Raw genomic sequence first — 12,128 nt, forward strand, 5'->3', positions numbered from 1 at the left:
TGTAACATTACAAGCTGATTATTAACTTGTCATCAAATTTTACGTATTAAGAGCACTCTGAGATGACATTGTTAGAAGAATGGAAGTGAAAGTCGCAAACATCGAACATGATAAATCAAACATTAAGTAAAAATGAGGAGCAAATGAAGCACAAATCAAGCAATCAAATCAATTGAAAAAGAAAAGCAAAAACATGTTACAACTGGTGATTAGGCAAACCGAAAAACAATCATTCAGTTAAACCCCTTGCTTTTTATCTCATTTATAAAGACTCTCTTTCAGTTAGATATATTTTTAACTTCTACATTTCATCATCTGGTCCTGCCAGCATCACCTGCATAATCACAACATATTCATTCACATTTCAGTTAAGTTCTGCAGCAAAAATGATGTATCAAGATAGATGCAAGTAACATGGATTTCTGAGATTCTTCGAAAAGTTGTTAGGAGCGTACGTTACAATCAAGAGCGTGCTTTCGTGCAACCATGATAGTTGCATTTCTTTCCTTATCTGATTCAAATATTAATACATAGGAGAGCCCTTTCCTCGGTTGCCAAAACAATGACTTGGTCGGAGCATTTGCCTGGCCTCTAGCTCCACATAGCTTCATTAGGAAAATCCGAAAGAATGTTAGAACGGTAAAAAAGTGTTTAAAGAATAATAAAAAAAACTTGTAAGAGAAGAGTAAAATAATCTCCAGCATTGATGTAGAATAGTTTTCTCTGCACTTTGTGATCCATCCTCTACAGAGCTTGATCCTCATCTTTCCAATATTGAACGTGTGAGTCGAGCGTGATGAATGATCTTGTCCATTGATCTGGGAAATGACTACTTAGAAAAGACATGGAATGAAGAAACTTCGATTAGAATTGGATGAGACAAATATTCCTACCACTTCAACTGGTTCTAGAATAAAATTTATGATGGACCAAACTACTCAATGAGACATTCTGGAAAATGATATTCAATGGATATCTATTTTCTTCCCTTTCTTTGTATTATATCAATACATTCATACACTAGCAAAGCATCACATACAGATGATGATCATGATATCACCAAGGACAAATCGAAAGGAATCAAACGCACATTAAATTCACCGCTAGATTTCCGCAAAAGTGTCTACGTAGCTTCCCAAACCTGCAGCTGTAAAAGTAACTTTCTCAGCCTTTCTTGCCTTCTTTTCCATTCATCAATACACAAACGCATTTTGGCAAAAACTAACCAGAATCAATAGGATTGGCAGTTATCACAGAGACTTTTTGGTCATTTGAGAGAATCTCGGCCTGCAAAATTTGACCAACATCAAATGGTTCTGGGGCATACATTGTTTTGTGTGCACCTGAAACGCAGAAAATTGGATCAGTTATTAGAGTAGGATGCAATGTAAATGATACAGGTTAACAAGCAACAATGTGTTTTATAGTCAGTATGATACTGAAAATCCGATCAGGACAACTAGAAAGGATACCTGAAATCATTTCCCTCCGATTTCCATCAGATGATATTCGATAACACTGAATCAAGGATTTTTGAAATCAATGGAGCATTATCAGAACACGGCTGGAGTTATAAGCATGAACCAAGAGTTTCAGAACCATGAAAACTGAAAACACGGGATTTGTTTTTCTCGGCCATCTTGTTAATTGCCAGCAGTAGTAAACCAGCATAGGTTAGAATATCAGAAATTATCATAGACCAGATCACACCATCCCACTCGCTAGTATCTAAGGATTGATCGGTACTGTGAAGAGACAACATGCTAGGGAAAAAGGATAGTCACAAAAGATAATTAATGAGGAATTTAAAACCAACTAGAGACCTTTTAGAAGCAAGTACATGATGTTCAATACTCGGAACATTAGCTACCAACGTCCAGCAACAACTTTGAACAGAGTGGCTAATGGAATTTACCTTCCAATATGGTAATATTACAAAATATTCAACTTTCAGAGAAACAAACAACTTCCGGTAAGAGTTTTGTGGGCTGTTAGCTGGATGCACTTTGGAAAGCAAATACTAATCTTCATCAAGGTAAAATACCAGACATTTCATAGCAACATTAGTACTTTCTTCTTTTCCAAGTACTTGTGTTTCTTTTTCATTTTAATAGAGTTTTGCATTTAACTATATGTGTGTGTGTATGTGATACATATTGTGAGAGAAAGTGGATCAGATTGTAGTGTTCTAACGATTCCAATTGTCACTCTCTTTCATAACTTCCAGTTCAATGAATATTTTGACAAACCAACAATTGGATTTAAAAACTTATCCAAATACATTATACACTTTCAATTTCCAATCAATCTGATGTCTATATCCCATCAATCAAGAATACCAAAACAGTGTCGCCTTCAATGTCATATAATGAGGAAGAAGAGGCGAAGCATTTAATACCAAAATATTCAATCTTGATGCAAAAATATCCATCTTTGACATGCATCTCTATTCTAATCACATCGTCCGCAAGGGGATAAATAAGACCTCTGTTGGTCAGACTCTTCATTTTTCTTGAAGTATCTTTGTCTCACACATAGATATGGGGATATGATCAACAAGGATCCTCCAAATATAGCAAACCTTAGAAAAGTCTAACCATACTCACGTCGGATGCATACCCATATCCGACAAACACCCTGGTCCAAGTAACATAAAATAAAACAACAAAAGAAAGGAAACATGCATGCGAATACGCAACAAAGGGTCAATTTCAAATATAAATTCAAAAGAGGATGAGTACTAAAACCCTTCATTGTCAAATAGAATCAAAATGAACAGTTATAACACCAAAGAACATCCAAGAGTATAATTCAATGCTAGAAACTGAATTTTACTATTAGGAAATGAAGTCAAAACAGAAAAGACTGGCTGAAAGAAGTATACAATAGCCATATCAACCATATCATCAAGTGTTGTATTGACATGATGATAATCGTCGTTTTGTTATCAAAATAATTCATATTTTCTTAATAAATAGAAAGGGAAAGGTAATATAGAGAAGCAAGGTCGATCCACAGGGACTGTGGTGTTTCTGATTCATTAAAATTGTTTCTTGATTTTAAGAGAAGATAGAATTCCAAGTAAAGTTGAAAAGATATATTAAAATAAAATAAATAATTATAAAAAAGGAAAAATAATAAAATAATAAATAATACTAGTAAATATAAAAAAGGGGTTTTAAAAGTTGTTTTTAAAATAAAATATAAGAATTAAATAAAAGAAAATAATTAAATATATAAGAGATTAGATAAGAGAACTTATAGTGAAAGTAGCCTCAGACTTTAACTTTGCCTCAAATTCCTCGGATCATTGAAACTGATTTTTACTTCAAGATTCACGTCGTCTTACAAGGACAATTCTTTGCTGCTGACTCGGATTATGTTGTTTCAACAATAACTGGTTCCGATCTCAGTTTCCTCTTAGCAAACAATTTTGCTAAGTGTGTTCTCGGGAAGTTGAATATGCTTCAATAAGCCAACCCTTCTTCGAATGTTAACCATAACAACATCCATACCAATGTCGAAATCGTTTTGATTTGAAAAGTAAGCTCAGAAAAATAGAGAGAAAAATCTGAAGCGATTTAAGTACCTTACAATTGTCACGTTTGAAATTGAGCCTTTGCTTTAGCCTTCGGCTAGAAAGAAATTTTGCTAAGCATGGCCAAAGTCATGCTTAGCATATTTGAAAACCAAATTTTAAAGGGAAATAAAGGAGTGTGCGAAAAATAGAGAGAAAACTAGAGAGAAAAAGAAGATTTAATTCTCAGATGAGAGAGATATATTTCTAGGCTCACCCTTAGAGGGTATTTATAGCATTCAAATTCCTAAAAACAAGCTAAAGAAAATAACATCTTAAATCTTAATTAAAACACTTAACACTATTTAAACTAAAATACCTAAAACAAAAATAAAATTAAATAATATCCTAAATCCTAATTAAAATACTAAAACCTATTTAAACTAAAATACAAAGATAAAATATAATGTTTAAAATATTATCCTAAACTTGAGTTTGTTTCAAATCCGTATTCCAGAAACGTGCGACCAATTCATTCATTCTTCTAGAAACGCTGACTGGATCTTCTAGAAGGTGCTGACGTCATCACCTTGTTGGATGTTTATGCCCGAGTTCATGCACACTAATCCAGATTCGATTCCGAAAATTAAAAAACTGTAGAATTCTCTCATTTTAGTGCAATTTCCAGAATCTGACGTCCTGTACATAAAATGAATGAAAATGAACAATTAAGCCACAAAAACCAACAATTAAGGAGTAATTTAAAGCTAAATATTAACTAATTAAACTTATCAATTCCCCCTCACTTAATCAATGCTGTCCTCAAGCATTCTTCAATTAACATATCAAAATCATAAGTTGCCATCTTCAATTTCAACTATTAAAAACTGTAGAATTCTCTCATTTTAGTGCAATTTCCAGAATCTGACGTCCTGTACATAAAATGAATGAAAATGAACAATTAAGCCACAAAAACCAACAATTAAGGAGTAATTTAAAAGCTAAATATTAACTAAATTAAACACTTATCAAATTCCCCCTCACTTAATCAATGCTTGTCCTCAAGCATTCTTCAATTAACATATCAAAATCATAAGTTGCCATCTTCAATTTCAACTTATTTTTTAAACTTCCAATCGAACTAAGTCCATGACAATTGTCGAATTCAAGTTACCATCAAGCAAAGACATAACTAAGAAAATTTAAAGCAAGTAAGATATCCCAATTAATTACCAATTTCAATGAAACATGACTCAATACATCACAAAGATTCACACATATCCGCTCAAAGTGTTTGGGGTAAATGAAATAGTTCAAACCGAAACTAACCAAAATATTACCATAGGCTTGGAATCCAATCAAGTCTCCACTACTATAAGTGAACATAATGCAATAATCAAGGGGTCTTTAAACAAGGTGTAACAGGGCTTAGGTTAGGATAGGAAAAAGGCCAAAAAGAAAAATTTAAAATACTGAAACAAGAGATTAAAATAATTAAGAACAATCCATGAATTAACATGAAGCGCAATAAAAAACTAAAAAGGAAAAGAAAAAGAATAGATGAAAGACAATTGAAACGATAGATTTTTCCTTTTTCTTTTTTTTCATTCTTTGTTCGAAACACTGGACATTTTTTTCTTTTTTCTTTCTTTTTTTTGATGTTCGAAACAGTGAAATTTGTTTCTTTTTTTTTTCTGCTGTTCGAAACAATGAACAATTTTTTTTCGTGGAACAAGAATGATACCAGATCTCAAGTCTCGACAAGGGTGTGAAAAGAGAGGAAAAACAAAAAGAAATGCTTCGGGTTTAATTATGAGGTGCCCCTATCACATTTAAAACATTACGTTCAACATGTAGTCTCGATATGCATTGTGATTACAAGTTCTAGAATATCCTAATTAGTCAAGCACACACAAGTCAACCAATGAGCAAGAAAGAAAATGTATGCTCGTTTAGGCTCAAATCTTACAAGAAAAGTTTATGTGCATTGAGTCAAGTTCATATCTATCGACAAAAGAATGAAATATCAATACTCAACAAAAAAAATTCACCAGCTATACCAATCACTAATCATGCAAATTAAATTCGATCAAAACATGATCACAATCCAAAAGGAAGCAAGAGTATAAAGCGAAGTTCAAGACTAGCAACCAATGATCCCAACATCAGAATAACTCAATTTCAAACAATTAAACAAGTCAAGGAAAAATTCGACGACATGCTTATCCTTCCCCCTCACTTATTCCATTTTGTCCCCAAAACATATATTAAATTGAAAATAAAAGAGAGGGAAAAGGAATACTCCCCAATCTAGTGGAGACCGCGACTACGGCCATGTCGAGATGAGCCCAGGTGAAGGTAAGGTTTATGGTGGCAGTCGAATGAAATAAAGAAAGGAAGGATAAGGAGGGGCATGCGGTTGGAATGAAGAATGAAGATTATTGGGTTATGGGGGGGGGGCTTTTCACGTGGGGTGGAAAAAAAGAATAAAAGAGTTTGATTTTAGTCAAACTAAAAAGGTGGAATGAAAGAGTGTTGGGATTGGTTTAGAATTGTAAAGGTTGAGATAGTGATAGATAAGGTGGGGCCCACAAAAAGAAATTTGAAACAAAAGTAGCTTCAAATTTGGAATTTTCGACAGAGGAAGGAACCAAAAATCTTGCGTATGCTAACGTGTGCCTCCTGGGGGTTGGGCTATGCTAACGTGCGCCTGCCTCCTACTTCCAGACGTGAAACACTGTTTTTTTTGTTAAATATTCTATCAAAATTCAGATATGTTCAGACAAAAATAAAATTAAATAAATCAAAATAAAATAAATATAATGAAATAAATTTTGCTAAAAGTAAAACAAAAACAAAACGAGATAAAATAAAATGAAATGGGTTGCCTCCCATCAAACGCTTTTGTTTAACGTAGTTAGCTCGAATACCTGAATTTTCACACTATAGGTTTCGAGAGAAATATTTTCTTCACTTCATTCGTTTCTTCCAACTAAGAACTTTCTTATGAGAAATTCTACGATCATATAATTCTTTTATTTTTTTTCTTGTAGATTTTGGCTTTCTCATAGGCTTTTCTTCAGATCTTTTTTAGCTTTAAAAGCTTATCTGAAATAATAATCGGTGAAGTAACATTTTCTCCTAAAAAGGCATTCTTTAAGTGTTTCAGCATTTGTTTCAATTTTATCTCAGGTGCCTGCAAAACAGAAGGTAAAATTTTAGTTTTAGAGGAAGGTAAAGATAAATCAGAATTGATTGAATGAATATTTTTAAACTCCCTTTCTTCCTCTTTGTGGAAAAGTTCAGGATCCTTGGAAAGATTATAAGAAAAATTAGATTTAATATATTTATCAATTAAATGATCTATAATATCAACATAATTAATTCTTTCAACTCGATCAGGGTATTTCATTGCTTTGTAAACATCAAATTCAACGATCTCACCATCAAATTCCATTGTTAGTATACCATTTCTAACATCGATCTTTGTATGTGCAGTGCTTAGGAAAGAGTTGGCCTAAGTGTACCTCGGAATAAGTATCTGACCTGTCATGTTCCATGTCAATGATATGGAAATCTGCAGGAAAAAATAATACATTGACCTTTACTAAGACGTTTTCCATTACTCCCACTGGATAGATCACGAACCGATCAGCCAACTTTATGGTTACTCCCGTTTCCTTCAAAGGCTCGTTAGTAATCATTTTATAAATAGAAAATGGCATAACGTTAATTGAAGCTCCTAGGCCAAACATTGCACGTTTAATTTTAAAATTACATATTTTACAAGGTATAACGAACATACCTTGATCCTTTATCTTTGGTAGGAGCTTACGTTGAAAAATTGCAGAGACATGTTCTCCAAACTTTACCTTTTCGTGCCCCATTAATTTACTTTTTGTAGTGCAAAGTTCTTTTAAAAATCGAGCATACCTTGGTACTTGTCGAATTACTTCAAGAAGATGTATGTTGCCTTGAACTTTTTGGAACACCTCTAAGATCTCCCTTTCTTCAGCTCTTTTATCATACTTCATCAATCTTTATGGGAAGGATGGTGGCGTGATTTCATGAGAAGAAAGAGAATGATGTAAGTCAGACGTTCCTTGTATTTCTAGAGGTGGTATTTCTTCTTGTTCTTCCTGATGTGCGACATTTTCTGCTGGAACTTCGAGTGAGATGACTGTTCCACTTTGGAGTGTGATAGCACTAATATTCTCTCTTGGGTTTAACTCCGTTTGAGAAGGTAGTCTTCCTTGTGATTCCAATTTCCCCACAGTTTGAGCTAGTCAGCTCACTTGGTTATCCAACTCTTGAAGATGTGTCTCTGTTCGGCTTTGGAATTTTTCCTGGGATGCAATGAACTTTTCTTGTGAAATTGATAAATTTCCTATCATTTCTTCCAATGATGACTTTTGCGTTTGCTGTTGAGGAGGAGGTCTTGGTTGATAGGCTGGCTTTTGATTTGCCGCATAGCTGAATTTTGGGTGGTCTAACCATCCTGGATTATAATTATTGTTGTATGTGTTGTATTGTCTTTATGGAGGACTTGGAAAGATTCCTATGACATTAATTTCTACATTGCCTCATTCTTGTATCAGCGGACAACAATCCGTTGGATGGTCTAGCTTTGTGCATATCCCACATGCTCTTGTTGCTCTAGATTTTCCTACAACAAGTGAGTTAACTATTTCATTTAATTCATCTAACTTATTTTCAAGGGAAAATGTACTTATCTCGCGAACCCGTCTGCTGGGTTCACTTTAAAATTGTTGAGAGTTGGCAGCCATGGTTGAAATTAATTCCCTTGCTGTTGTTGGGGTCATGTTGACTAATGCTCCTCCACTGGCGACGTCTATCATTTTCATTTCCATTGGTAAAATACCTTCATAAAAGTATTGAATTAATGTTTGCTCACTTAATCCGTGTTGCGGACAACGTGCGCAAAGCTTTTTAAATTGTTCCCAATAGTCATAAAGACTTTCTTCGCTCTTTTTTGAATGGAAAGAATGCTCATTCGTAACTCTCTTGCTTTAGCCACTAGAAAGAATCTGTCAAGAAAAATTCAACTCATGTCATCCCATGAATTAACTGAATTAGGAGGTAAATAAAATAACCAATCTTTAGCCAAGTTGGCTAAAGAGAAAGGGAAAACTCTCAATTTAATATGATCCTCGGTAACTCCCTGTGGTTTCATGCTAGTGCAAACCACGTGGAACTCCAACAAGTGTTTGTGCGGATCTTCAGTGGGAAAATTGTTGAAAATATTTTGATGTTTCGATATAACAAATTAAGTGTTAATTAATTTTAAGATTTTATATTTTAAAATATATATTCGATTAAATTATTCAAATATCAAAATATTACTCTAAGTTTTTCAAATGTCAATTTCAATCCTTACTTAAGTGTAAAATTGTGTTTCAATCTTAAAAATATTTTTGAAACAAATTTTTACAAAGTATTTCGAGCCTTAATCAAGCCAAAAATAAATTTTAAATAGGGAGGTACCGATACCCCTCATAGGGTGTACCGATACTACTATGCCAATTTTGGCTCCAAGAAAAACAGAAAGCCCAATGGGTACCGATACCCTTAATAGGGTACCGATACCCCTATGCTAATTTTGGCTCCGATAAAAACAGAATGCCCAATGGGTATCGATACCCCCTAGAGGTATCGATACCCCTAGTCATTTAACAGTCGAAATATTTGAATTTTACACTGTAGGTACCGATACCCATTGAAGGGCAACAACCCTTTTCAAGAGAGTTTTCACACTACAACGGCTCTAACATCACCCAAATGATTTCCAACTACTAGAATCAATCCAAGGTGTATTTAAACAAGTTATGAAGCCATTGATCACTAAGAAGTGATTGAGAAACAAGAGAGAAAGCATCAAACATCAAGTTTGTTCAATTCAAGCCAATTTTCCTTTCAATATTCATTTTGTTTTCAAGAACACACATTTTGCTCAATTGTATTCATTTTTAGTGTTCTTAATTCTTGAGGGAGTTGTAAGGTTACTATTTGTCCTAAAAAGAAAGAACAAATTAGTGAATTTGTTAGAAAATCCTTAGTGTGGTTAGCTAAGGTAGTGGACATAGACTTTGGTTGAGAAAGTCGAACCACTCTAAATCCCTGTGCAAATATTTTTTATTTTCTACAAAAGCTTCCACCAAAATTTTAATTTCCAATTCACCATCTCTTGACTATTTCATCGATCGGTTAACTCAACAATTGATTTTAGAGCCTCACTTATTTAAAGGTTTAATCGCCTCTTGAGTCGATTCGGGAAGAGTTATATCGATAATCAAGTCATCAATGGCCTCCACTTCAAACTTCGACTCTGTTCTTGATTCAATGCCCGTCAACAAGCCTTCTTTCTTCAATGGAGCTAATTATGCTTATTGGAAGAATAGAATGAGGTACTTCATTTAAGTAAGTGACATGGGAGCATGTAATATCATAGAAGATGGATACATCGTACCTTCTACTCATTCAAGATTGTCGAGTGAAGTAGAGACAAGAATTTTCCAGCTCAACTCAAAGGCTATCCATATTATATTTTGTGCTCTTGACCAGATGAATATGAAAGAGTTTCACCTTGTACAACTGCCAATGAAATATGGGATAAACTATAAGTCACTCATGATGGCACAAACGAGGTAAAAGAATCTAAAATTAGTCTTCTAACTCATAGCTATGAAAATTTCAGGATGAAACTGGATGAAGACATCAAAGCTATGACGAATAGATTTTCTGTGATTGTCAATGGTCTCAAATCATATGGAGAGATCATTCCTAATCAATTTCCTCCTCACGCATTAAATCATGCTTCAAGATGAGGTAGACCTCGAAAAGACGGATGAAACAAAGAAGGGGATGGAGAATAAGAAGAAAGTTGTAATTGCTCTCAAATCTACAAAAGATGAGAGTGATTCGGATGAAGATGACGATGACGAGGAAATGAAATTATTTTCCAAATGATTCATAAAACTGATGAAGCCCAACCGAGGAAGAAAATTCAAACGAAATGAAGGCTTCAAAACTGAATCGAAGGAGAAAGACCATATTATTTGCTATGAATGCAAAAAGTCGAGGCATGTCAAATACGATTGCCCACAATTGAAGAAAAATGGTCAATCGAAGAAAAAGCACAAGGCTCATGTAGTTACATGGAGCGATGATGAAACTTCCGATGAAGAGGAACAAGAAGTAGCAAACTTGATCTTAATGGCCATCGGGGAAAGCTCTCAGGTAACCTCTAACTCATCTGATTGTGAAGATTATTCCTTTGATGAGTTAGTAGAGGAATATACGGGGTTGGCCTCAGATTATGAGAAATTATTTTCAAAATATAAGAAAGATATTTCAAAATTGAAAAATGAAAATAATCTCATATGCAAGACCAACGTTGATTTTGAAAGTAAAAATAAAGATTTGAAAATCAAACTAAATGAGTTTGAAAAGAAAAATACTGATTTGCATAATTTACTTTCAAGACTAAATGATGATCTTCAAAAGGAAATTGATGGTCTTAAAACTTCTTTTAATAAAGTTGGAACAAAACATTTTGAAAAATGAGAAAATTCAAAATCCAACTTTGTTAGAAAAAGTTTTAAAAACTACAATCATAGAGGTCCCTAAAGAACCTCTAATGGAAAAATCGTTAGAAGTATATGAGTTCCTAAAGAACTCATTACTACTAAAGATAAGGATATCCTTCACAAATGGATACCCAAGGGGACTAGGATTTTAGAGACTAATGAATATGGACCCAAAAGAAATTGGGTACCAAAAATAAAAAATTAATCTATGTTTGTAGGGAATGGAGCATTGCTACAAGGCACGGGAAACAAATTCAAACTCATGGTACCTTGATAGTGGATGCTCAAGACACATGACTGGAGACAAGAGTCGGTTCATAGAGCTGAACGACAAAAATGGAGGAGATGTGACTTTTGGTGATAATTCAAAAGGTCACATTGAAGGTATAGGTACTATAGGTAATACATCTTCCATACAAATTAAAAATGTGTTATATGTGAATGGGTTAAAGCATAATCTATTGAGTATTAGTCAATTATGCGATAAGGGATACAATGTCATATTTGAAACTAATGGTTGTAAAGTAATTGACATTGCATCTAATCGGATTATGCTTATTGGTCATAGAATAGGAAACATATACATGGTGCATTTAGATTATATTGATATGACTAATTTGTGCCTAGTTGCTAAAGATGAACATGATAGTTGGTTATGACATAGGAGACTAGTACATGCTAGCATGAGTGTTTTGCAACGATTAATTCAAGGAGATTTAGTAAGAGGGTTACCAAAACTAAAATTTGATAATGATAAAATTTGTGATGGTCGTGCTAAAGGAAAACAAAAGCGAGTTTCTTTTAAATCCATTAATGACGTATCTACTAGTAGAGTATTACAATTGATCCATATATATCTTTTTGGGCCAACTAGGACTACTAGCTTGGGTGGAAAACAATATGCATTTGTCTTGGTAGATGACTATTCTAGATATACTTGGGTTCTATTCTTAAGTACTAAAGATGAAGCAGTATGTGGACTTTTTCTTGATAGTGTTGCAACG

General features: G+C 33.8%; 1 pseudogene; it reads right to left on the minus strand.

Annotated features, from left to right (window-relative positions):
• Positions 1-227: 227 nt before the first annotated feature.
• On the minus strand, positions 228-1,762 carry LOC120170092 (annotated as a pseudogene).
• Positions 1,763-12,128: the final 10,366 nt, after the last annotated feature.

Source organism: Hibiscus syriacus, unplaced genomic scaffold (genome assembly GCF_006381635.1).
Source record: "Hibiscus syriacus cultivar Baekdansim isolate YM2019G1 unplaced genomic scaffold, ASM638163v2 tig00111772_pilon, whole genome shotgun sequence".
NCBI lineage: Eukaryota > Viridiplantae > Streptophyta > Magnoliopsida > Malvales > Malvaceae > Hibiscus > Hibiscus syriacus.